Source organism: Ursus americanus, chromosome 7 (genome assembly GCF_024610735.1).
Source record: "Ursus americanus isolate L20-20 chromosome 7, mUrsAme1.1.p, whole genome shotgun sequence".
Classification (NCBI taxonomy): Eukaryota; Metazoa; Chordata; class Mammalia; order Carnivora; family Ursidae; genus Ursus; species Ursus americanus.
Window position 1 is genome coordinate 46,416,466 of NC_142133.1, and position 23,939 is coordinate 46,440,404.

Sequence of the window (23,939 nt, forward strand, 5' to 3'; positions counted from 1 at the left end):
CATTAGCTGAAGCTGGATCTACATTAGAAAAACTTAAGATAAGGAGCTAATAAGTGTAATTAGAGCCCCTGCAGTATAAAGAATACATTAAAAAATTTTTTTCAGCACTCTGATGCTGACTCTATTTACTAATACATCAAATTTTGACTACTAAGACAGTATACTTTGATGATCTTGCCTTTAGGTATCAGTTTAAATTTGGGCTCCTGGGTGACTCAGTCGGTTAAGTGGCTGCTTTTGGCTCAGATTGTGGTCCCGGGGTCCTGGGATCGAGTCTCGCATCAGGCTCTCTGCTCAGAAGGGATCCTGCTTCTCCTTCTGCCTCTCCCTCTCTCTCTCTGTCAAATAAATAAATAAATAAATAAATAAATAAATAAATAAATAAATAAAATCTTTAAAAAATAAAAAATAAATTTACTCAGAAATATCTGGAAGGTACATGTCTCCTCTATTGCCATGTAAGTTAGTTTTACATCTGTTCCTCTGTTCCCACACCTAGAGTCATCCTGGCATTTACTATGAAGTCGATCTTCTGATTATAAAACTCTAACCTTATATATGGCTTGATTATAATATTTGAACTCTGTCTTGTTCCTGAGAATCTTGTTCTCGGTTCCTCTATTCACCTGACCAGACCAGTTTGTTTTCTTTGCCTGTGGTCCTATCTTGGTGCTTTGCATGGTATCTCTGAATTCTCTAGAACTAGAAAACAAAACATTATGGGAAAATGTACAAAGCCTGTCTGGATCCTTCTTTCCTATCTTCCCTGTAGAACAGAAGCCTCAAGATGCTAAAGGAAGGACAGCAAAACCTTTCACTCCAAGCATTTGTGAAGACCCATCTTGGGCGAAGGGCAGGAAACTCCTGGGGCCAGGCAATTACAGATCCTTACTCGCTGGGGAGGGGCAAGATCACTGAGAACGTCCCACTCCAAGGATTCAGGAAAACAGCACTCAACTAAGGCTGAGAATGAAAAATAAAACAGTAGAGAATACTGCCATCTCCCCACACCTGCTGAGTAAGAGTAGAGCAATATGTAATAGCCGTCTACAGCTGGGGATGGTAGAAGAACTTGGAGAGAGAGCCTCTCTGAGCTCGCGCAAAGAGAAATCATAAAGTTGAGGGTGGAGCACACACTGAAGAAAACTCTCAACCAGCTGGTTGGTCCCCACGCTAAACAGAATGTAATGCCAGAGGACTTTGAAGTCTATAGTCTGCTTAAGGTAACAATAGGGACAACAAAACCCAAATCCAGCAAGCACCTCTTCAATTGACTACACCTTATCCCACAATAAAAGCCTAGCCAAAAAGAAATGTGCCCATTTTCTGGCATGAATTTTATTTATCTCAGTCTCCACTGACTTACACAAGATATTTGGCTTTCAACCAAAACTTACATGAAGCATAAGAAAAGAAGTAGAAAAAAAATATTGAAAAAGAGGGGCACCTGGTGGTGCAGTCTGTTAAGTGTCTGATTCTTGATTTTGGCTGAGGTCGTGATCACAGTGTCCTGGGACTGAGCCCCACATAGAGCCCCCAGTCTGGCTCCATGCTAAGTGTGGAGTCTACTTGGGATTCTTTCTCCTTCCCTTTCTGCTTCTCCCACTTATGCACTCACTTTCACTTTCTCTCTCTCTCTAAAAAATAAATAAATCTAAAAAAAAAAAGACAAAAGAGACTCTCCCTCTCCCCTCTCCCTTCTCTAAAATAAATAAATCATTTTAAAAATATTTAAAAATATATTGAAAGAGAAAAATTAATTCCCAAAACCAGACTGGGATACAGCCTATATGTTGGAGCATCTGGATGGGGAATTTAAGATAATTATAATTAATATGTTAAAGGTTCTATTAGAAAAGGTAGACATCAAGCATGAATGAATAGGGAATTCCATGCAGAGATATGGAGAAGGAGAGAGAGAGAACAGCAAAATAAGTATTTCAAAAGATGTTGGCTGAGAATTTTCTAGTTGAACACAGAAAACAAGTCAAAGATCCAAAAAACTGAGGAAATACCAAACAAAATAAGTAAGTATATAAATATCAAATAAATAAATGAATAGCAAAAAAAATCACCAAGATATATCAGATTCAAATTACTGAAAATGATAAAGAGAAAGTCTTGAAGACAGACAGCAAATAAAAGATACATTGCATATAAAGGAACAGAGGCTATCAACATTCTCATGGAAATTGATGCAAGTCAAAGACAATGGTGTTATACCTTTAAAATACTGAAAGAAGAAAATCTGTTAACCTAGAATTCTATATCCAGGAAACATATCTTTCGAAAAATGAAAAATAAGGTTTTTTTCAGACAAAACTGATGGAATTTTTGACAGTACATTCACACTATAATATTAAAGGAATTGTTAAATAAAGGCATAACATCAGACAGAAGCTTGGAACTAAACCCACCTACACACACATATACAGTCACACACACCTAAATGAGAACAGTAGAAATTTGTTGGTTCATAAGCTTGGGAGCGTCCCAGGTGAAATCTGAAACTAGCCCCCTTACACTGAGGACAAGGAGAGACTGAAGAAAGAGTCAAGCCAGACCAGACTGGGAGCTGGCAGGTTAAATAAGCAGGGAACTTACAAATGAGGCTTACCTTGGGCAGCCACCAGATATGTCCATCTCTAAACCTGCCCACCAGAATCTTAAAACTTTATATAGGGGACTTAATGGGGTTCAGTCATATACACCATCTAATTGGTCTCAACAGCACACTGCTCTCATAAGACTAAGTCCTTGAAATTGGCCCCAGCAGAACATACCTTTTTTTTAAGGACAGAGGAGAGGATCCAGCTCGAGGGTCAACTGACACTCATGTCCTCTCAATGACCTCCTCCAACAAATTACACAAGTAAAGTAAATATGAAATTCAGTTCTCTATTTTCAGTGGCTGAAAAAATATAACTGAATAAAAATAATAGCAACATACATATTTATGGCATATGTAAAAGTAAAAAGTATGACATTGAGAAGGAATTGGTATGAGATCCTCACATTACATTTGAAGTTGTGAAATAATGTTTTAAGGTAGACTGTAGTTAATTAAATATGGATAAATTAAACAATCCGCACATGGCAGTCAGTGAGACAAAATGAGTTCTTTCTCACACTGACCTCCCCCTGCTGCCTGTGCGAAGAGAGCCACCCTCATCCAAGGAGAACGTGTCAGAAAATTTATGGGACAGCGATAAACAAGCTGAAAATTGACCTTGTAACCCAACTGAGGAAAGCAAGGAGGCTCCAGCACCAAGTGTGAGATATAAGGACATCTAAGTCAGTAAGCAGAATTCCTCCCTTTCCCATATACAGGACAAGGTAAACCCTGAAAACTGACATTGCTACAAAGGACACTTAAGAAGTTTCACGTGGCATGAAGCACAGATGTTTTAGTAAGTGCTGAACATGTGTGATGCACAGTGAGTAGGAAACAGGGAGTGAGAGCATCCTCCCTGTGCTGCCTTGGAAATCAGAAACCATAACTTAACAGGCTGGCTTCCCTTAAAAAGGCACCATGCCCTGTTAGGGTGCAAACAGTAACAGCTACTAAAGCTGTTCCCAGGTTTGGCTTATAGTCATATTTAGACCTGTGTAACTTGGCGCCAGTCGTAAGCAGCAGCTCACAAAAGGCCATAAATACCCACCTACATCACGGCTAATCCGTGACTTCAGGGACACAAGAGTGAATTGCTAACTCCATACCGGGCGTGCTTAGTACATTTGTATACGGGAAGATTATCTCAAAAGCCTCCTTACTCTGAAAATCAGTTCTTCCTTTCTTAATACCTGGCTCATGTGGAGACATGGGAAATTCTTAATTTTCTTTATTTGTGAGCAAATTCTCTTTTCTTTATTCAATATAAATATATTTTGGAGGAAGTGCTGTTGACAAGTTGAATTATTTAACCCTTGTAAATACAGCTTCTCTTTTAAAAAATTATTTCCCTCATGTCAAAGTCATTTGCTCACAAATAAAGAAAAGAGAATTTGCTCACAAATAAAGAAAAGGGAAATTCTTCCCTTTAAGTTTACTCATCTATGAGGAGGTGACAGCGGTGTGCCAAGAGCACCGAAAAAGGGAGACTCTTTCATCTTCTGGACTGTCATTAAGCCAGAGCCATATTTCTTACTTAGACCGTGTCCACACCAGCAGCTGCGGGTTTATGTTTATATAGTAAACCACCAAGATAAATATTTGTAAAGAGCTTAGAGTGCTAAGAGATTTGGGGGTTGTTTTTAACACTGATCCTTCTCAGAGCAAATTTCACTCCACCACTCCCTGCCTTCCTCTACCCACCCCTCATCCTCTGACTCGTACTGCATTCTCCAAATCCAAACAACATTGACAGAGAACTTCAGACTGGACCCTTGGAATTCTTTCTGATTTAAAATCTGGTTTCTACCTTGGAACCCTTAGACAAGGCAGCACAAAACTCCAGTTCGTCTTTCCCTCCTCCCATGCTCTTGATTGCTAGGAAGAGGGTTGATCAGGGAAAGCCCATAGAAGAGCAATGCAGTGTGGAAAAGATATCTTTTGGTGTTACCCTGCAATGTTAAGCTCAAGTCAATCCCATTTATAATACTCAGCTTTAGTTTAGGGCTATATGTGTTCATATATACATATACATATATATGTATAGATATATTTTATATAAAGTATTACATAAAAAATATATAACACATTTTACATACACTTTACACTTCTATTTCTGGTATTTTTTTGTGTAGAACAGTAGGTATAGGAAGCCAAAAGCCTAAATTAAAATACTAGTCTCAATATTTTTTATTGTGATTTTGGGGAAGTTCACTCTGATTCTGTTTCCATATACATTATAATTTAAACCTCAAAGATGTTTTGTGAAGATTAAACAAATACTAATGTATGTAAGTATGTCAAGAATAGTTTCTGGCACACTGTAAACACGAATTAAGTTAGTTTCCCTCCTTTGACTGATTCCGATTAAATTAATAAGTACACAAAACACTTGTATACGGACTCATAACACATTATGAGTCACGGTTATTATTACATTCTTTAGCTTCCTGTGTTCTTACACTCTCCCTTCTTCACCGTCATACAGAAAGCTGTATTACTTGGGCTGATTTTGAACAGTATGTATTATCCAGTTAAAATGTACAAATATCTTTTAATCACACTTGAAATCTCATCTTTGTTAAATAGGTTCGAACCCTGGTCTGCCGTCCACATTGGTTACTCGCTCGCTGCAGCCTCTATTCCCGCGCAGGAGGAGGAGTACAAATGGCCTCTCTGTTTAGTAACCACAAATCTGCTGCCATGAGAAGGTAATTTGAGAATAATGAGCATTCCTTCAAGGTATACGCTGAATCTACTGTAAATTCTTCCCTTTAAGTTTACTCATCTATCAAACAGAACAGGAGGTTTTCACCTTATCTTCTGGAAATTGCTGCCAAGTGGATATATTGATTTAGCTGGCCATTTAATGGGCTGGATGTCTATTATATTTTACCACATTGGTAAATGGGGTTTATTTAATCCCATTCTCAGTTTAAAAGGTTTCAGCATTGATAAAATCTGCAAAGACAGATGTGCAATAAATTGTGCTCTTTTAATGGAATTACTACAGAGAAGAAAATGCCAAAGAAAGATGCTCACCCGAAAGTGTAAATCGCCTAAGGATTTCTCTACTTCAAATATATTTTGGAGGAAGTGCTGTTGACAAGTTGAATTATTTAACCCTTGTAAATACAGCTTCTCTTTTAAAAAATTATTTCCCTCATGTCAAAGTCATTTGCTCACAAATAAAGAAGAGAAAAAATGGAAATTATACCATCCATTGGATTGATTTATTCAGCAAATTGGAATAATATAAGCAAGATCAAATTTAATTCTATATTTATGACCCATGTCACCTTTCCTCATGATGAGCAAGCTCTGCACCTTAACTTAACTATATGTATATTGATGCGTTTGCCTCAAACTGCCCCTCCTGCTTACTTGACATTTGATTACTAGTTTACTATATCTGTTGCTCCAATGCTACATGGCTGTTTTATATCTAATTGTCTCATGTGTATATCCCTCACCTTTTTTCCTATCCTGCAAGATTCTTAGGAATGATTAAATTGTATCCCTCATGTGGCCTCCACAGAGATTTCCTCCAAAATAATGGCTACCAAATATACATAATGTTTATATCTCCAAAAGACTAATCCATGCTCATAGTAATTTCAGAATTTAAATATAAAATCTGGAAGAAGACATTGGAGTAAAGAAAATACACAAATCAGTTAAAATTGGCCAGTGTTTTTGTTCGTTTGGAAAATTCCCAAGAGGTGGTGCTGTGTTTGCAATTTGTCTTTTGCTTTGACTCAGCATGATATTAAAGTATTTCATTAAAACTCTTTAAAATATCATCTTATATGGCTGCATAATAGTCTGTTTAATGGATACATGATTATATTTTTGGGTATCTACTTAAATTTTTTTCTTCCAGTGTTATTGAGATATAACTGACATACAATATTACGTACATAAATATATACATGCCATACAACAGCAGAAGTTTGAGGGTGCACCATAATGCCTGGATTATTTGTTTTTATCCTATTGAGTTGTATGAGTTCTTTATATATTTTAGATATTAATGCCTTGTCAGGTATATGATCTGCAGATATCTTCTCCCACTCCTTAGGTTGCCTTTTTATTTTGTTGGTGGTTTCTTTTGCTCTGTAGAAGCTTTTTAGTTCCATGTAGTCCAACTTATGTTTTATTTGGTTGCTTGAACTTTAAGTGTCATATCCAGAAAATCATTGCCGAGACCCATGTCATGGACATCTGCTTTTATTTCTGAATTTCTTCTTTCGTAAGTAATGCCAGAAGAGATCATCAAATTTAATATTTTCCCTGAATATATTACTGGGTCAGCATGTAGACATCTTTAAGCTCTAGATACATATTGCCAAATTGTTTCCAAAAATATATAAAGTGCACAAAATTTATCTGAAATTCTAAAACGTACAATGTCACCTGACTTACTGGACCTCATTTAGTGTGGGAACATATGCCATGAGGAACCCTGGAGGATCAGTACACGAGTGAGCTATTTATTTATTTATTTATTTATTTATTTATTTATTTATTTGAGCAGAGTGGGGGCAAAGGGTGAGAGAGAGAGAGACTCTTTTTTTTTTTTTAAAGATTTTATTTATTTTGACAGAGAGAGACAGCCAGCGAGAGAGGGAACACAAGCAGGGGGAGTGGGAGAGGAAGAAGCAGGCTCCCAGCGGAGGAGCCCGATGTGGGACTCGATCCTGGAACGCCAGGATCATGCCCTGAGCCGAAGGCAGCCGCCTAATGACTGCGCTAACCAGGCGCCCCTGAGAGAGACTCTTAAACAGGCTCCATGCCCAGTGCAGAGCCTGATTTGGGACTGGATCTCATGACCCTGAGATCATGACCTGAGCCAAAATCAAGAGTCAGAAGCTTAACTGACTGAGCCACCCGGTTGCCAGTAGGGGAGTTTTAGAAAGAGCCAGCCACAGGTCTTCAGCTCTGCTTGGGTGATATTGGAGAGTCTAAGGAAGTGGGGTTAGCTCTAGAAAGGGTGCTGTTAGAGGCAAAGGCGAATCTTTGATTGGGTATCTCAGTTAATCTTATCTAAAGAAAGGCAGGCTACAGTGAAATAAAGCTTTGCCAATACACAATTGGTAAAGAAGTAGCAGTCACTCATTTTAGCCCAGAGAGTGAACGTTTGGCACTTTCTTTGTTTGTCTGAGTTTAGACAAAATTATGAAGTGACCGTGTTTTATCCCCCATATCATAAAATCAGAGTAACGTTGTCTAAGGTTGGCTTCCCGTGAGATTGCTTATGTAGAATAATAGGAGGATCACGTGGTCTAGCTGTGAGCGCCAGGACAACTTCTGGATGCGAGCAGCTTCTTTTGTGTTACTTTCCTAGAGGCTAATTATATACTTTATTTATTCTAGTTTGTAAAATATCCATAGATCTGCTGCAGAAATAATAAAATGTTCGTTATAGGTGCTGAAAATTGTCTTGACTTTCTAACATCTGAAAAAAATTAAATTCCAATATACATTTGTCCCCAGGCTTTTAAGAGAAGAGTGATTGAACTGTACCATTTTATAATTGTATATACAAATGAACTGGAAGGGCCATTTCATTGCATACTAGTCAGCACCGACTAACCTCATTTTTAGAAAGCTTATTTTATTGCATAAGTGGATTGATGGCCACACTTCCTAACTAGGTGCCTGGCAGGTGAAGCTCTAATATTGGAATCAAGTATGCCAAAAGTCACAGTCCACAGGCACCACTGCTCCTGCATCCCTGCTGTTCATGAGTTCTGCCTGTGATTACTCTGCGGTAGCCTAAGCCTCCCATGGCCATTTCCCTCAGCTCCTGTCTAAGTTCTGCAGTGACTGTTTTAGGGGAACTAGATGGATATACAAAAAGAGGTACCAAGAGGGGAAAGGGTACTGGCCAGGAGATAAGACTTTAGCTGTCTCAGAAAACAGATATTGCCCAAGAGAGGGGCAGTTTTCTGCTTTCTGTTTGCTGGAGATACCCAGTGATCTGAGGCCTGGAGCAGAAAGAGAGGGAGAAATGAAAACACTTCTTGTTCATGCCCATGTCACTAAGCTTACTTTTATCAGACAGTGACAATAATTTGAAGCAGATCAATATTCATATAAAATTGCTCTTTAAATTAATCAGTGTATGTAATTCATTGAAATGAAATCAAGAAAGCTTTTTGTTCTCAGGACCATGCATCTACCAGTAGTCCAAAACTTTTATATGGCACTGAAATATTCTGGAATGATTGTTCAAAACAGAGTTTATGAGCCATTACTCCTTTATAGTCAGGTCCAGGAGGCCTGTGGTAGAGCCTGGCTGTCTGTACTGCATGGATTTTGTTGTGAGAAACCCTACAGAAGGTGTACTTCAGCTTGGAACTAGAGATATCAATAAGTAATCAGCTTCTCCCCTAACCATGGACACTGTTAACAAGAAGTCTTGGTAAACAAATGGGTGTTGTAGTCAGCTTTGCTGTGATGAAACACTTCGGACATAGAATTATTCTTAATCCTTGATCTTAAAAATACGCTTATCTGTGAAAAGCTTTCAGAGAAAACTTTCCCACTAAGAAGGCTTTCATAAAAAATCTTCAGAATAGCAAGTTATATATAGATATTGGAAGCTCTTGAAACAATACTTAACTTCAACTCTCCCCCCAGAGACATTTGAACTATAATCTGAACTGTTTAAGAAATGAATCTGATACTGCACTCAGGCACCAGTATTTAGTACAGGACTTCATGATTCCTTCCAGAATGCCAACGGCCTGTGTTTTTTTTTTTTTTTTAAGATTTTATTTATTTATTTGACAGAGATAGAGACAGCCAGTGAGAGAGGGAACACAAGCAGGGGGAGTGGGAGAGGAAGAAGCAGGCTCATAGTGGAGGAGCCTGATGTGGGGCTCGATCCCGTAACGCCGGGATCACGCCCTGAGCTGAAGGCAGACGCTTAACTGCTGTGCCACCCAGGAGCCCCCAATGGCCTGTGTTTTGATCCAACACAGAGTAGGACAGCAGAGAGAAATTCTTCTTGTGTTTCTCAAATGGGCAAACAGAAGGAATCAGTAGAGTATAGGGGTAGAAAAAGTAATGATGAAGAGATGATTTAAGGCAGTTGCAAGAGGGCATGAAGCAAATCTGGAAATTAAGCAAGTTGTCAGTAAACAAAAGAGAAAATTAAGTAGGAACCGACACAAGGTCCATCAGTACTTTTGTGAACTCAGAGTATGACCAGCAGAACATATAGGTGACAGATAAATAAGTTATTTCATCTACTCAGATCATTCTTCCTGGGATTAACCCTTGTTCTGTATTACTTGGCTTTGCTACACAGAAATATCCCAGACTCTTCCTCCTTTCTGAAACAAATATCAGCCAAATATCTTAAAAACTCATACTGGCTTATAATTTTCGTTAGAGTATCAGTTGCTCACTAGGGCAATACAGTGGCTGTTAATGTTATCATTCACTATCATTGCAATAATTAACTATTCTCTAGAAACTTATTAGCCCAATCTGGCCCACCACATTCCTGGGCCAATGAGTTACTGACTAAACCCCCAACTTCACCTTTTAAATGCTGAAATGAGGGGCGCCTGTGTGGCTCAGTCGTTAAGCGTCTGCCTTTGGCTCAAGGCGTGATCCCAGCGTTCTGGAATCGAGCCCCGCATCGGGCTCCTCCGCTGGCAGCCTGCTTCTTCCTCTCCCGTTCCCCCTGCTTGTGTTCCCTCTCTCACTGGCTGTCTCTATCTCTGTCAAATAAATAAATAAAATCTTAAAAAAAAAAAAAAAGCTGAAATGAAATGCACATGCACTTTAAATAAAGTTATGTGTAGTTGCTGATATTTCACAACAGCTGGCCTCCCCAGCACCAGGAAACCCCCATGAGCCCTTGTAGGATGCTGCCATGGGGTCTCCGTAGAGGGAAGAAGAAGTGGAGACAGAGGAAAAAGCGTCAACTCCAGAATCAAGTACCTTTTCTGAAAATGGTTTTCGGATCAGTTTTTCAATTCCCTGTAGAAAGTACTTTCCATTTTGTACTCAATATGGCTGCTAAAGAAATCTTACGATTAAGGCATGATTTTTAAAAAATTCATCTCTGATGTATTAGGTACAGGCACATACTTCAGTCTTAGACTTACACACCAGAGTTGTTAATGAAGCCACATTGGTGTCCACAGAATTAGCAAAATGTTCTGGAATTTTCTACAGCAATCCTTATTTTAAACACTTTCTTCTTTCCTCACAAAACATTGAAATACCTGGAAATACTACCATGTTTTCGTAACTAATGATAGTGAAAATAAAATGCTTTTCACTTTTAAGCCTTGATTTTTGGTTTGTAAAGCGTTCTTTTATAATGTGTTCCATTTATACAGATAAATATCCAATTTGAAAAATAAGATATCAGACAGAGAATGAGGACGGGTATTTTAAGTGCTGGCCCTTTGGTCCTTGTCCTGCTTATGACTGTGAACTAGGGCCCTCAAGCTTCTTTGACTAGTTGCTCCATCTCAGAAATCATTACTGATATGAGAACCCATGAAAACATTGAATTACAAAAACACCAGCATTTCTTAGCCTCCCCAGTGCATCTCTTTCTCATCTTCCTGTCTGTGCTTTCAGCGTCTCTCATGTCACTTTGAAATGATCACTTTGCAAACACGTTCAGGACTAGAGAAGAGTCATCTGCCAGTTCTATTTCTCTTGTAGCGAAACTCTCTCTTCATGTAGGACCTTCTTCAGCACAAGTGACCATAGCAATAAAGGAAGTAAAATGAGAAGATTAAAGGAAGGATAGAACAGAAGGAAATAAGATTTTTAAAAAAGATAGAGAATGGAGGATGGGTAGAACACATATTTGAATTCTGTATTAACAGCGATATTGGAGCTCGGTGTCAAAAATTGAACCAGTATTGTAGTCTAGGCACCTAGGTAAAAACATGTCATCTATCTAGATCAAGGTACATAGGTTTTCAAATAACTGTAGTTCATTCATTTAAGAACTTTTTGACTACTTGGGATAAAAAGCATTTTCAAATATGTCACATTCATCTCTGATTATAATATCCTGTGTGTGGATATTTAAACAATGATTCTTTCCTACTTTCCTCCACTTCAATATTGTGCAGAGTTAGTTTTACAGTTCTTCTAGACCTCTTACCTGCAGTTCTATGCATGAATGGTTCGGTGTGTGACCATATGGAGGCAGAGCAGAAAAGTAAATAGTATTCTGTTCCAAGGGTCAGGAGATCTGGTTTGTCATTCCAATTTGGTTACCTGCTGCTGGGAGGTCTTGGGTAAGGCATGTGATTTTTTTAGGTCTATTTACTCATCTCTAAGACAAAGGCTGAACCCTCTGTCAACTCACTATTTTGCCTCTGCAAAGAAAGAATAGGAAATGTAATATTTTTAAAAAATTATTCATGAACACAATAACAGTAATTTTATTTATATCAATATTACAATTCATAATGAACCCTCATATTATATTACTAAATTGTCACTGCATGTGGACAGGAAGATTATTTTATCTCCATTCTACAGGGTTAGAGAGATCGATCATTTACTACTGAGTTTACAAAAATATGATATGCAGGTTAAAAGTTGTTACATGAAAAAAAAAAGTATCAGTGATCAAAGAAGTTTGAGAAGTGCTAGTCTAAAGAGAGTTTTGAATTTCTTTCTTGCAAGAACACTCAGAGGTCTTAATACCCTCACATAGCCCATGGATGTGTAAGATAAGGAGATGGATTTCTGCGGCATGTTCAATTCCACACACCCTGAGGGACTGCTTCTGCAGAGCACTATTGGAGAATCTCTTCTAATATCACATAGCAAGCAATTTGCTGGAATTGGCTGAAAAAAAATTTGAAGCCAGGTTTTCTCAAACCAAGAAAAGAGTTGTTTCCACCAAAATGTAGTGAAGTGCACAAAAATCTGGCAATTGTGTTGAACAAGGCTTTGCTCACACCCCCTTCCCTTGCTAACTACCAAATTTTTAATCTCTGCTTGGCTCTCCGTCTCTGTCACCTTCCTCCTCCTTTCTGCTCTTCACCTCTCTGGCTACCATATATACATATGTTTCTCAAGTGGACAACTAGAAGAAATCAATGAGTGAAAGTGAGTATGGAGGTAATGAACAAAAGATGACTCAAGACGTTTGCAAGAGGGCATGAAACAAGTCAGGAAATTCAGCAAATTGTCAGTAAGCAAAAGAGAAAACTGCGTAAGAACCCAGGCAAGGTCCATGAGGATAATCGTGAACTCAGGAGTCTTGGCCACCTGTGCATCAGGTAATAGACAGCTCAGTACCATCTGTGGACCTTGTAGTAGCCTGCGAACTAGTTCCACAGCCCTTTTGGGCCAAGGTCCAGGAGCACTTGGAGAACACAGACCTGTGCAGTCACCCGTGAGTGAGAGAGCCTTCATGGAAGTTGAGGTCTCCAGAGAAGTTCCAACACTCTATTGGAGGGGGAAAAAAGAGCTTTAATGCATTAGAAAAGGTTAGAGGAACAGTTTGACTTTGCTCACAACACCTCCTCCCCACGTGAGCCAAACTTCTGGCTTAGTGAGACCTCTTAGCCGATGATTTTTCCTGCGGGAGAAACAGAGTGCCTGGCTCAGCTGTGTGGGATGCTGCCAGGGAGATTCAGGTTTCTCCAGTGGCCTCCGGAGTACAAATCAGGAGCTCCATGGCTGGAAGGAGAGCAGTATTGAAGAGTCTTAGAGGCATTAAGGGAGTGTGGTTCCTGCTGATTGTGCTTTACATGCCATTAGGAAACCATCCAAAAACTGCTGGGAAAGCCTCACCCGTGGATCCCCTAACTGGTATGCACCATTCCCGGTGTTCCCCAAGCCTCACCCACACCCCACGGCACTCTGTGTCTGCTCCCTAGGCATGCTCCGGAGGGCGGGGACCGGAAGGAGTTTTGGTAGACATCTGGGGATCACGCGCAGAAAGCAAGCTTCCGTTTTGTTGCAGCATTATTCACCACAGACATGGAAGTAGCCACAGTGCTCCCGGAGAGATAAATGGTTAGAGAAATATCTCTACAATGGCATGTTATTGTGCTGTATAGAAGAAGGAATTCCTGCCTTTCCTTAAGCACACGGATAGACCTCAAGGGCATTATGCTGTGTGAAATAAGACAGAGAATGGCGAAATACTGTATGATCTCATTTATACGTGTCTACAAAATGCAAACTCAAAGAAACAGAATAGAGTGGTGGTTACAAGGGGCAGGTGATTGGGGAAATGAGGATTTGTTGGTCAAAGGGTACAAAGTTCTCCTGAGAAGATACGTAAGTTCTGGGGATATAATGTACAGTATGGTGATTATAGTTAGAAATATTGTATACTTGAAAGTTGCTAAGGGGTACGTCTTAAATACTCTTACCCCCAAAAAGAAATGGAAGTTATGTGACATGATAGAGGTTTAGCTGATGCTCCTATGGTAATCACTTTGCAATATACCTGTGCATCAAATCAAACCTTAATTTTACACAATGTCTTATGCCAGTTATACCTCAGTAAGGCTGGAAAGGAGCACAGAATCTCATAGTTTTAAAACTGCTTGAGATCCCTAATTTATAATATATTTTTTTGATTTTCTTTACTTTCAAGCTTCATAATAGCACTATTTGTTAAAGTATCTATTTCTCAGTCAGCTATTCTCCAACCAATTGTAGCCCAAGAAACTAAAGTTCATCCATTTTTTTAGATCAAGAAATAGCAGCCTATTTCAACTTTTTGTCCCTGGATTAAGGTTTTGAGTAACCCTACCTATGCCTTCCCACATGACAATCTTTTTCAGATCATGGCCATTAACAAATCCCTCTTCAGTATCTTTTACAGGCTCCATGTCCCAAGATGTTAGTAAAGTCCTAGGTGTGATACTTACTAGATCTGTACTGGCTCCCATATCTGGATACTTTAATTTGTCAGTGTCACCAATAAAATGCAGAGGTATCAATCAATGATTGTAACCATATCTATTACTCGGAATTGCCTGGAAAGGTTTTGCTTCAGTGAGTTAAGGAGGGGCTCACACAGTGTAATTTTATGAAGAGTTTGAGTACCACTGAGCTAGCCATTAAAATCAACTCTCTCAGTATCCCCGCACAAATCCTCTATCCCCTAGGCTAATCTGCTTGCTATTCCTTGAGCAGCATTTCCTCATACCCACCATCTGGCTCTTTAAAAGGAAACAGCTTCTTTTTGAAAATACCTTTATATTTTTCTCCCAGACTCATATCCATTACTCACTAAGTTAACCCTTTCTTGAATGTCTGTCTGAAGCCTGTATAGTAATCAGATCATTATCTTTTTCATGTCCTCTCAGTACTTCAGAAAACTAAGTTGAACATTGCTTGTTGGGATGTTCTAGGAAAATGACCTACTGGGAAGTCATATTTTCCTACATAAGTGTGTCATACTTTTATTTTTTCTTTAGGGAGAGAGAGAGAGGGAAGGAGGGGAGGAAGAGGAAGAGAATCTTAAGCAAGCTCCATACCCAGTGTGGAGCATCCCGCAGGTCTCAGTCTCACAGCCTTGAGGTCGTGACCTGAGCCAAGATCAAGAGTTGGATGCTTAGCCAGCTGAGCCACCCAGGCGCCCCTGTATCATACATTTCTTAAAGGCAATAATACCTATGGTGACTGCCATTTACTCATTTAATTAGATGACATGATATAGTATATTATGTGAATCAAAGGAGGTTTTTCTTAAGTACGAGTTTCTCTCCCACATGTCAGTCCTTCCTCACTGGACCCACCCAACATAAATAATTTATCCTTTAGGTTCAGGACTGATATTTATATTATCCCAAGGATGATATTTTGTATCAATATTTTAACAAATGCTAGTGAGACCTACTCCAGCATATCTCTTCTTTCTCTGATGTTGCAATGTTGAATCTGTTTATAATGGTCCTTCTCACTCTCACTGCCTTATCCCAGCCTGTCTGTTTCACCAGTATGGATCTTAAGGATTAGATCTTACCACTGCAGTGCACAGAAAAGCCATGCGAACGAAATGCCCTGTGCCGGAGGAAAAGGAGGGAGACAGTAAGAATAAGCATCTTCACTTACCCCGACATACTGGCCTTCGGTCACCTAGCCAACCATCAGGAAATGTGAACAGAAGGTCAATGTTATGGACATTTACAGAGTTTCATGTTGTTTGACAAGGGGATAAGGACTAACTGAACTAGCTTGACCTCAGTCAGTTTCCTCTAAGAGGATATTGAGGAAGTTAAGTAGACCGAGAGCAGCCAATAACAAACAAAATGCCAATTTTTATTATTTGGTGAAGGCCTTTACAAATACTTTTGGTAAAGCTGGGTAGACTCAAACTGCGAAAAAGGCAATAGACCTCTCCTTTTCCCTCAGCCCAAGCCCAGACATTGAGCTCTAATCCCCCTCTGCCCGACTCAAATAATAGGAGCACTAAAAAGTGATGAAGTGTGTGTGTGTGTGTGTGTGCGCGCGCACACGCACACACACACACACAAATGTGATTCAAAACAAAGGAGAGCAAAAAAACAAAAACAAAAACAGAAGGATATAAAAACACCAAGGCCTTAAGGAGCCTCTGTTCAGTTTATGCTCCTTTTTCGTAGATACAAATGGAAACTTAGATGTTACTTCCCCAACACACAAATTGATACGTGTGGCCCCAGCATACATGTATCTTACATGTGGTCCCAAAATCTGTGAGTTGGAATAATCAAATTAGCTTTCTCCCTGTTGTGTGTAGGGAAGAGAAGGGGGGAGGAGAGTGCTTCGTGTTCTGAACATCAGTGTGTACATAATTCTCATTTGTCACACTCACATTCACTCTCACTTTCTTCAGTCTGCATTTTGCTGCTTTTCCCTCTATAATTTTTATTATTTGACCTTTTACATTACTTATCAGCTAATTATATATGTTTTGTATTGTCTGTTTTGTCTACCCTTTTCACCAATAAGGCTTTAACTATTTCTAGGATTGTGGTAGGTAGATACCTCCTCCTACTTTTATTACTGTTGACGTAATATTGGACTCAATAAATTGGGTTATATTTGTGCACCTGTCAGAGTAGAGATCACCTGAGTAGAACCAAAATGAAATGAACACAAATCCAGGCTATTGGATTAGCTGAACAAATTATAGTGACAAATGAGATGATGGCTGCTTCTCTCATAATTGGTGGATACCTGTAGTTTAATTCTGTTTGATTTTAATTCTTTGTTTGTAGAACTGATCATTCCAAAACACTGTAAGTTGTTTGATATCAAATTATAAATATTTTTATCTCTTTGTTCTCTGTTCCAACCCTAGAAAATAACTATGAACTGGAGCTTATTTAATGTTTCTGTTATATTTTTTTGTGACAGAATAATTCATTTGGATGTCAATTATTTTGATAAAAAATATTCATTTCAGTAAAATATTTTGGGTATCAAATTCCCTGTAAGAACGACACTGAAAGAGCATGACCAATACTTGATTCACCATGTAATGGACAACCAGTATGAAAAGACTGATTTCTGGGATAGAGTTTTAAGGCAGAGCTGATGTGTATGCTGTAAGATTCAAACAATGCAGTTTTGTAAATGAACAATGCACACACATACACATGCACCTTTCTCTCCAAAGCCGAACTTTATAATTAACTTTGATATTACATAGATCTCATCAGTCACTAGATTCTAAAGTATAAATTGTCATCTAGAGAATATTATGTCCATCCTGTTCAGAGAACAATAAAGATTAGATAATCAGCATTAAAAAGAAGCCAATATAATTTAGGAAAAGCATGAGAGACACCCAAATGTGTACCGACCTGATTATAGTTAAGTACATTCTGATACATTTATGAAATGTGATGCTAAATAGACAAAGCCAAATTTTATATTTAAGTTGTATAAAGTTATACATAATACATAAAAGTTGTCTCTCTAGAGTACCTAGATATCTGTATCTCTCTACATATGTGTATTTATTTTTATCTCTGTATCTCTCTATATATGTATCTAGATATCTGTATCTCTTTACATATGTTTATTTATAATACATATGTAAATATAGTTTATGTGGAAATTTGTTATATAATTTTATAATATTGGTGTGAAAGATGTCTGATTTTTATTACATGAATTTTTTCCTGCTTTGACATTCTTAGTATGTGTATGTGCTAATATTTCAGTAGAAAATGAAAGATCATGTGTTTTATGAATTTTTTAATTTTTTTCTTTCCCAGTTTTACTGAGATATAATTGGCAGATAAAATTGCAGTATACTTATAGTATACAACATAAAAATTTTATATGTATATTGTGAAATATTTACCACAATCAAGTTAATTCACACAACCATCACCTCACATAGTTACCTTTGTGTGTAGGAGATGAGAACACTTACGATCTACCCTCTTAGCAGATATCAAGTGTACAACACAGTATTATTAATTGTACATTAGGTCCCCAGAACTTAATCATCTTCTCACTGGAAGTTTGTACCCTTTGACTAATTTTTCCCCATTTATCTCACCTTCCAGCCCGTGGCAACCACCATTCTGCTCTGTTTCTACGAGGTTGGTTGGTTGGTTTGTTGTTTAGTTGTCACATAAAAGTGATAGCATATCGTATTTGTCTTCCTCCTTCTAGCTTATTTCCTTTAGTGTAATATCCTTCAGTCTCCTCCATGTTGTCACACATGATAGGATGCCTTCTTCTTTATGGCCAAATAATATTCCATTGTACAATATATACCACATTTTCTTTATCCATTTATCCATCCATAGACACTTGTTTCCATATCTTGGCTATTGTGAAGACTGATATGTCTTCAAGATAATGATTGTATCTCCTTTAAATATATATCCAGAAGTGGGATTGTTGGATCATATGGTAGTTCTGTTTTTAATTTTCTGAGGAAACTCCATACTGTTTCCCATAACAGCTATGCTGGTTTACCTTGGTGGCAACTGTATACAGAGTTTCCCTGTTTTCTGCATTCTTACCAGCATTTATTTCTTCCTTTTTGATAATGGACATTTTAACAGATATGAGGTGATATGTCATTACGGTTTTGATTTGCATTTTCCTGATGACTGGTAACATTGAACATCTTTCCTAATCTTGTTGGCCATTTGTATGTCTTCTTTGGAATAATGTCTATTCAGGTCCTTGACCATTTTTAATTGGGTTATCTGGTTTTTGTTACTGAATTGTAAGAGTTCCTTTTATATTTTTGGATATTAACTCCTTTTCTGTTATATGATGTCCAAATATCTTCTCCCATTCCATAGGTTGCCTTTTCATGTTGTTGATTGTTTCCATTGCTGTGCAGAAACAATTTAGTTTGATGTAGTTCCATTTGTTTATTTTTACTTTTGTTGGTTGTGCCTTTGGTGTCGGACCCAAAAACTCATTGCCAAGATGAATATCAAGAAGTTTTTTCCTATGTTTTCTTTTAAGAGTTTTATGGTTTCAGGTCTTAAAGTGTTAAATCCATTTCAAGTTAATTTTTGTGAGTAGTGTAAGACAGGGGTCTAGTTTACATTCTTTTACATTTTTCCCAGCACCATTTATTGAAGAAACTATCCTTTACCAAGTGTGTATTCTTGGCAACTTGTCAAACATAGTTGACTGTAAGGGCACCTGGGTGGCTCAGTCAGTTAAGCGTCTGCCTTCTGCTCAGGTCATGATCCCAAGGTCCTGGGATCGAGCACCACGTCAGGCTCTCTGCTCAATGGGAAGCCTGCTTGCTTCTCCCTCCCTCCCCCTCCATCTGCTTGTGCTCTCTTTCTCTCTCTGTCAAATAAATAAAGTCTTTTAAAAAAATTAGTTGACTGTATATGTTTGAATTTATTTCTGGGCTTTCTGTTCTGTTCCATTGATCTATATGTCTGTTTTTTTATGCCAGTCCTATACTGTTATGGCTTTTTAATACTTCCTTTTCTCTGAACTTTGGACTTAAGTTAATTCTGGGTAATTCCTCAACATACTTAACATGAATATTTGTAGAAGCAAAGAGCTGGAGGTGTAAACATTGTTACCATTATGTATTCCTACTTATTACCAATTGCAAAGTTTATCAGCATCCCTCTTCATTCTTCAGTCCTAGGATTATTAGAGTTCCCAAACTCCTTCCAACTGGGTTAACACCTGAGTAACCTGTTGGATGAGATTAATCTTTGCAGAAAGACATGACTTGCTTCTAATATTAACCCAAGGGGCCCTCATTAAATAAAACATCAACTTTAAGTAGGTTTATTGCTCCCCTTGCTCACTTGCTTCCTGATGGTTCAAAATTATTCTTATGCATCCTTTACTAATAATTAATAAAAGTATGAGATGTGCATAGCATGACTCCAGCACTTTTTCATACTTCATATCTTTTTCTCAAGCTATGTGAAGGAAGACAGAATAAATAACGTGATGGTGGAGAGTGAATTCCGTTAGACTGGTGTTTGGAAGCATGGGTGAAAAAGTCCACTAAGTCCTTTCTTTACACTTGTAATCCATTAATATGTCATCCTGTGGTCCAACTTTATAAAATAGCATTACAAATTTTCAATGGAATTATTAACTTGCCATTTTTGTTCACAGTTTCTGGAATCAGGAGGAGCCTGAACATGGATTTGGCAAATATCATGAGATTCCAGATGATAGGTGAGAAAAAAACAAAGGCGAAGTAAGTTGAAAATGACTCTAATTCCTTAACTTTTCATATTTTGTTATACTAAATACATCTTCTTTTATTTGATCCTTACGTGTATGTGCAATTCAGACATTTTTATTTTACTTCAGCATGTGCCAGGCACAATTACTAGGTTCTAGAACTATGGAAATACTAACAGCCGATTTACTCCTAATTTCTTTCCTTCCAGACACTATGAGACATTTTAAATTTATTACTTTAAAAGTAGGATGATTATACATATTTTATATACAAGGAGACTGAAGATAAAAGGAATTAAATGTTTTTCGTAAACCCACATAGTGAGATGCTATCAGAAATATAATTCAAACCCAAGTAACTGCTAATACACTATGCTAGTATGTAAATGTATATCATAGATTAAAATTAAAATTGTATAGAAAACAGTAAAAAATTGGTAATTTTTTAAAACACTTTTTCCAAGTGAGACATAAAATAAATGCAATCACCTTTCCTTTTTACTCTGATTTAATAAAAAACAGTCTTTTGCTGGTAGGCTACTTGGTATCTTCATCCTGATATTTGCTTCAAGGCCCACTAGGAGTGGCAGTGGTGTCACTCCACAGAAATGCCCTTTGGGAACTCTTGTAGAAACACAGATATTTTCCAGAAGAATCTCCGACCTTTATAAGGAAAATCAAATGCAAAAGAAGAACAATATATTCAACAATACATGTATGTACGTAGTTCACACGAGAGTCAATTAATTCCATCAGAATTGGGTAAAAGAAATTATATTTATCAAAAACTTACCAAATGAAACAGTATCTTAGAATTGTAAGGTAACTCAGAATTGGGGGACTTAAAGTAAGAGTGCTATATTATTCAAACATTTGATCTACTTAGGCCTGTAAGTGCTCAAGGCAGGGCTCAAATATGCCAAGTCCGGTGTATTGATTACTCTCTGAATGTGTACTCTTAGAGACCCTTCTAGTTCTATGGAGAATAAACACAAAAAGAAGATAGGTGTAGATACTACCAGTGGTTGAACCAAAGCACAAAAACATAGAATGACCAAGGTGCTAGAAGCCCTACGTATAGCATATTGAACATGAGCATGGCTGGTTACAAGCTGAACAAAGCTTTGCAGAGAGCTGGGTTTGACTGCTACTTCCATCATTTACCACAGTGTGAACTTGGACAATTAACTACACTTCAGTTTAATGATTTTTACTAGCTGCAAAACTATTTTAATACTATCTATCCTTCAATATTTAGAGAGTAAAATTATTACTGGTAAACCATTTACCCTACGGTAGGCTCTTCCAATTCAGTGATCTTGGCTTACTTTCTTGAACTCTCTTCCTGATCCATAATCTTCTCCCACTCCCAGAAGACCATTTCCTTAAGACTCCACTGAAGATTCCCGCCCAAAGAAGCATCTTCTGGTTAGGCCTCTTGCCCCTAGCTTCCTTTACTATTCTATTCTCTCACCTTCCTTAAAACACAACCCTGCCCAGTTTCTCAATCCCATAAAGCCTTTTACATGCATTTAATTGCATTATAAAGGTATTCTTGTTTGTTTGTTTTTCTGTTTACTATTTTTTTATTTGAATTCAAATAATTAACAGGTAGTATATTATTAGTTTCAGAGGTAGAGTTCAGTGATTCATCAGTCTTCTATAACACCCAGTGCTCATTACATCATGTGCCCTCCTTAACGTACATCACCCAGTTACCCCGTTCCCCTACCCCCACCCTCCAGCAACCCTCAGTTTGTTTCCTATGATTAAGAGTCTCTTATAGTTTGTATCCCTTTCTGATTTTGTCTTGTTTTATTTTTCCCTTCCTTCCCCTATGATCCTCTGTTTTATTTTTTAAATTCCACATATGAGTGAGATTATATGAAAATTGTCTTTTCTGAGTGACTTATTTTGCTTAGCATTATACCCTCTAGTCCCATCCACGTTGTTGCAAATGGCAAGATTTCATTTTTTGATGACTGAGTAGTATTCCATTGTACATATATACCACTTCTTCTTTATTCATTCATCTATCGGTGGACATCTTTCCGTAGTTTGGCTATTGTGGACGTTGCTGCTATAAACACTGGGGTGCACGTGCCCCTTTGGATCACTACATTTGTATCTTCGGGGGAAATACCTGGTAGTGCAATTGCTAGGTCATAGGGCAGCTCTATTTTCAACTTTTGGAGGAACCTTCATACTGTTTTCCAGAGTGGCTGTACCAGCTTGCATTCCCAACAGTTTAAGGGGGTTCCTCTTTCTCCACATCCTCACCAGCATCTGTCATTAACTAACTTGTTAATTTTAGCCATTTTGACTGGTGTGAGTTGGTATCTCATTGTGGTTTTGATTTTTATTTCCCTGATGCTGAGTGATGTTGAGCATTTTTTCATGTGTCTGTTGGCCATTTGTATGTCTTCTTTGGAAAAATGTCTGCTCATGCCTTCTGCCCATTTCTTGATTGGATTATTTGTTCTTTGGGTGCTGAGTTCAATAAATTCTTTATAGATTTTAGATATTAGCCCTTTATCTGATAAGACACTTGCAAATATCTTCTCTCATCCTGTCGTGCTAGACGAGTCTCCAAAGGCAAGGGAAACAAAGGCAAAAAAGAACTATTAGGACTTCATCAAGATAAAAAGCTTTTGCACAGCAAAGGAAATAGTTGACAAAACCAAAACCTAAATCTTAATCTAAATAGTGGAAGGAAGGGAGGAAGGAAAGGAGGGAGGGAGGAAGAGAGGAAGGAAGAAAATTAAGGTACTTTATAGGGAAATTTCTAGAGATCCATTATCTAGTGTTGTGAAGCCCAGTAAACTGGATATCAGTAGTATTCGCTGTTATATAAACTTTTGATGTTTACTGGATGAAACAGATTAGGAAGAGAGGAGAAAAGTTGGTGAGAGGAACAGTCTGAGAAACCATGGAAACAAAATGAAATAAAATTTGTCATAGACTCCCTGGCTCTTGCCTTGCTTTTTATTCACATTGCCAGAAGGAAACTGAGTTCCATCTTTCTCGTTGTCATTGTCTACTTACCATCTCATGATGAGGGTGTAAGATGTGTCCTTTATTTGAACATCCTCAAATGTCTAGCACACTGTTGAATACAGATGTTCTTAACAATATTTAAATTGTTTTCATAAATGAATGAATAAATAGCCAGGATGTGAGGTTGGTGATAATGTTAGGGGCCACCAATGTGACTGAGTTCAGGTATGTGAAAAATTTCTCTCTTTTGAGGCTTTTCTAACTCATGGTAGAGTGTCCCTCTGTTTAACCTGAATAATCTGATAAATGACACATCTTCTTACATTGTTCTCTCTGTAGAGCTATTTCCTTGTTTTATCATTTTTCATATTTAAAAGGTTTATATGTCTGCTGTACAAACATTAGAAAGAAAATTAGAAGTTCAGAGTTAATGCTGTGACTCTGGCATTTTGAATACCCTCCCTCCATGGGACTTCTGGGTGCCAAAATACCGCACGGTACCATTTTTCAAGACACGTAAGAACTAACATATGTCATACAGACCTGGGGGAAGTTGACTTATATACTTTGTGTTTAAAATTTAAATTTGACCTGCCTGAGGAAATTTGAATGTGAATTATGCTGCAAAAGACATAAGAGATAGGAAAATTTTACGAAGTTATCTGAAGACTTTTCA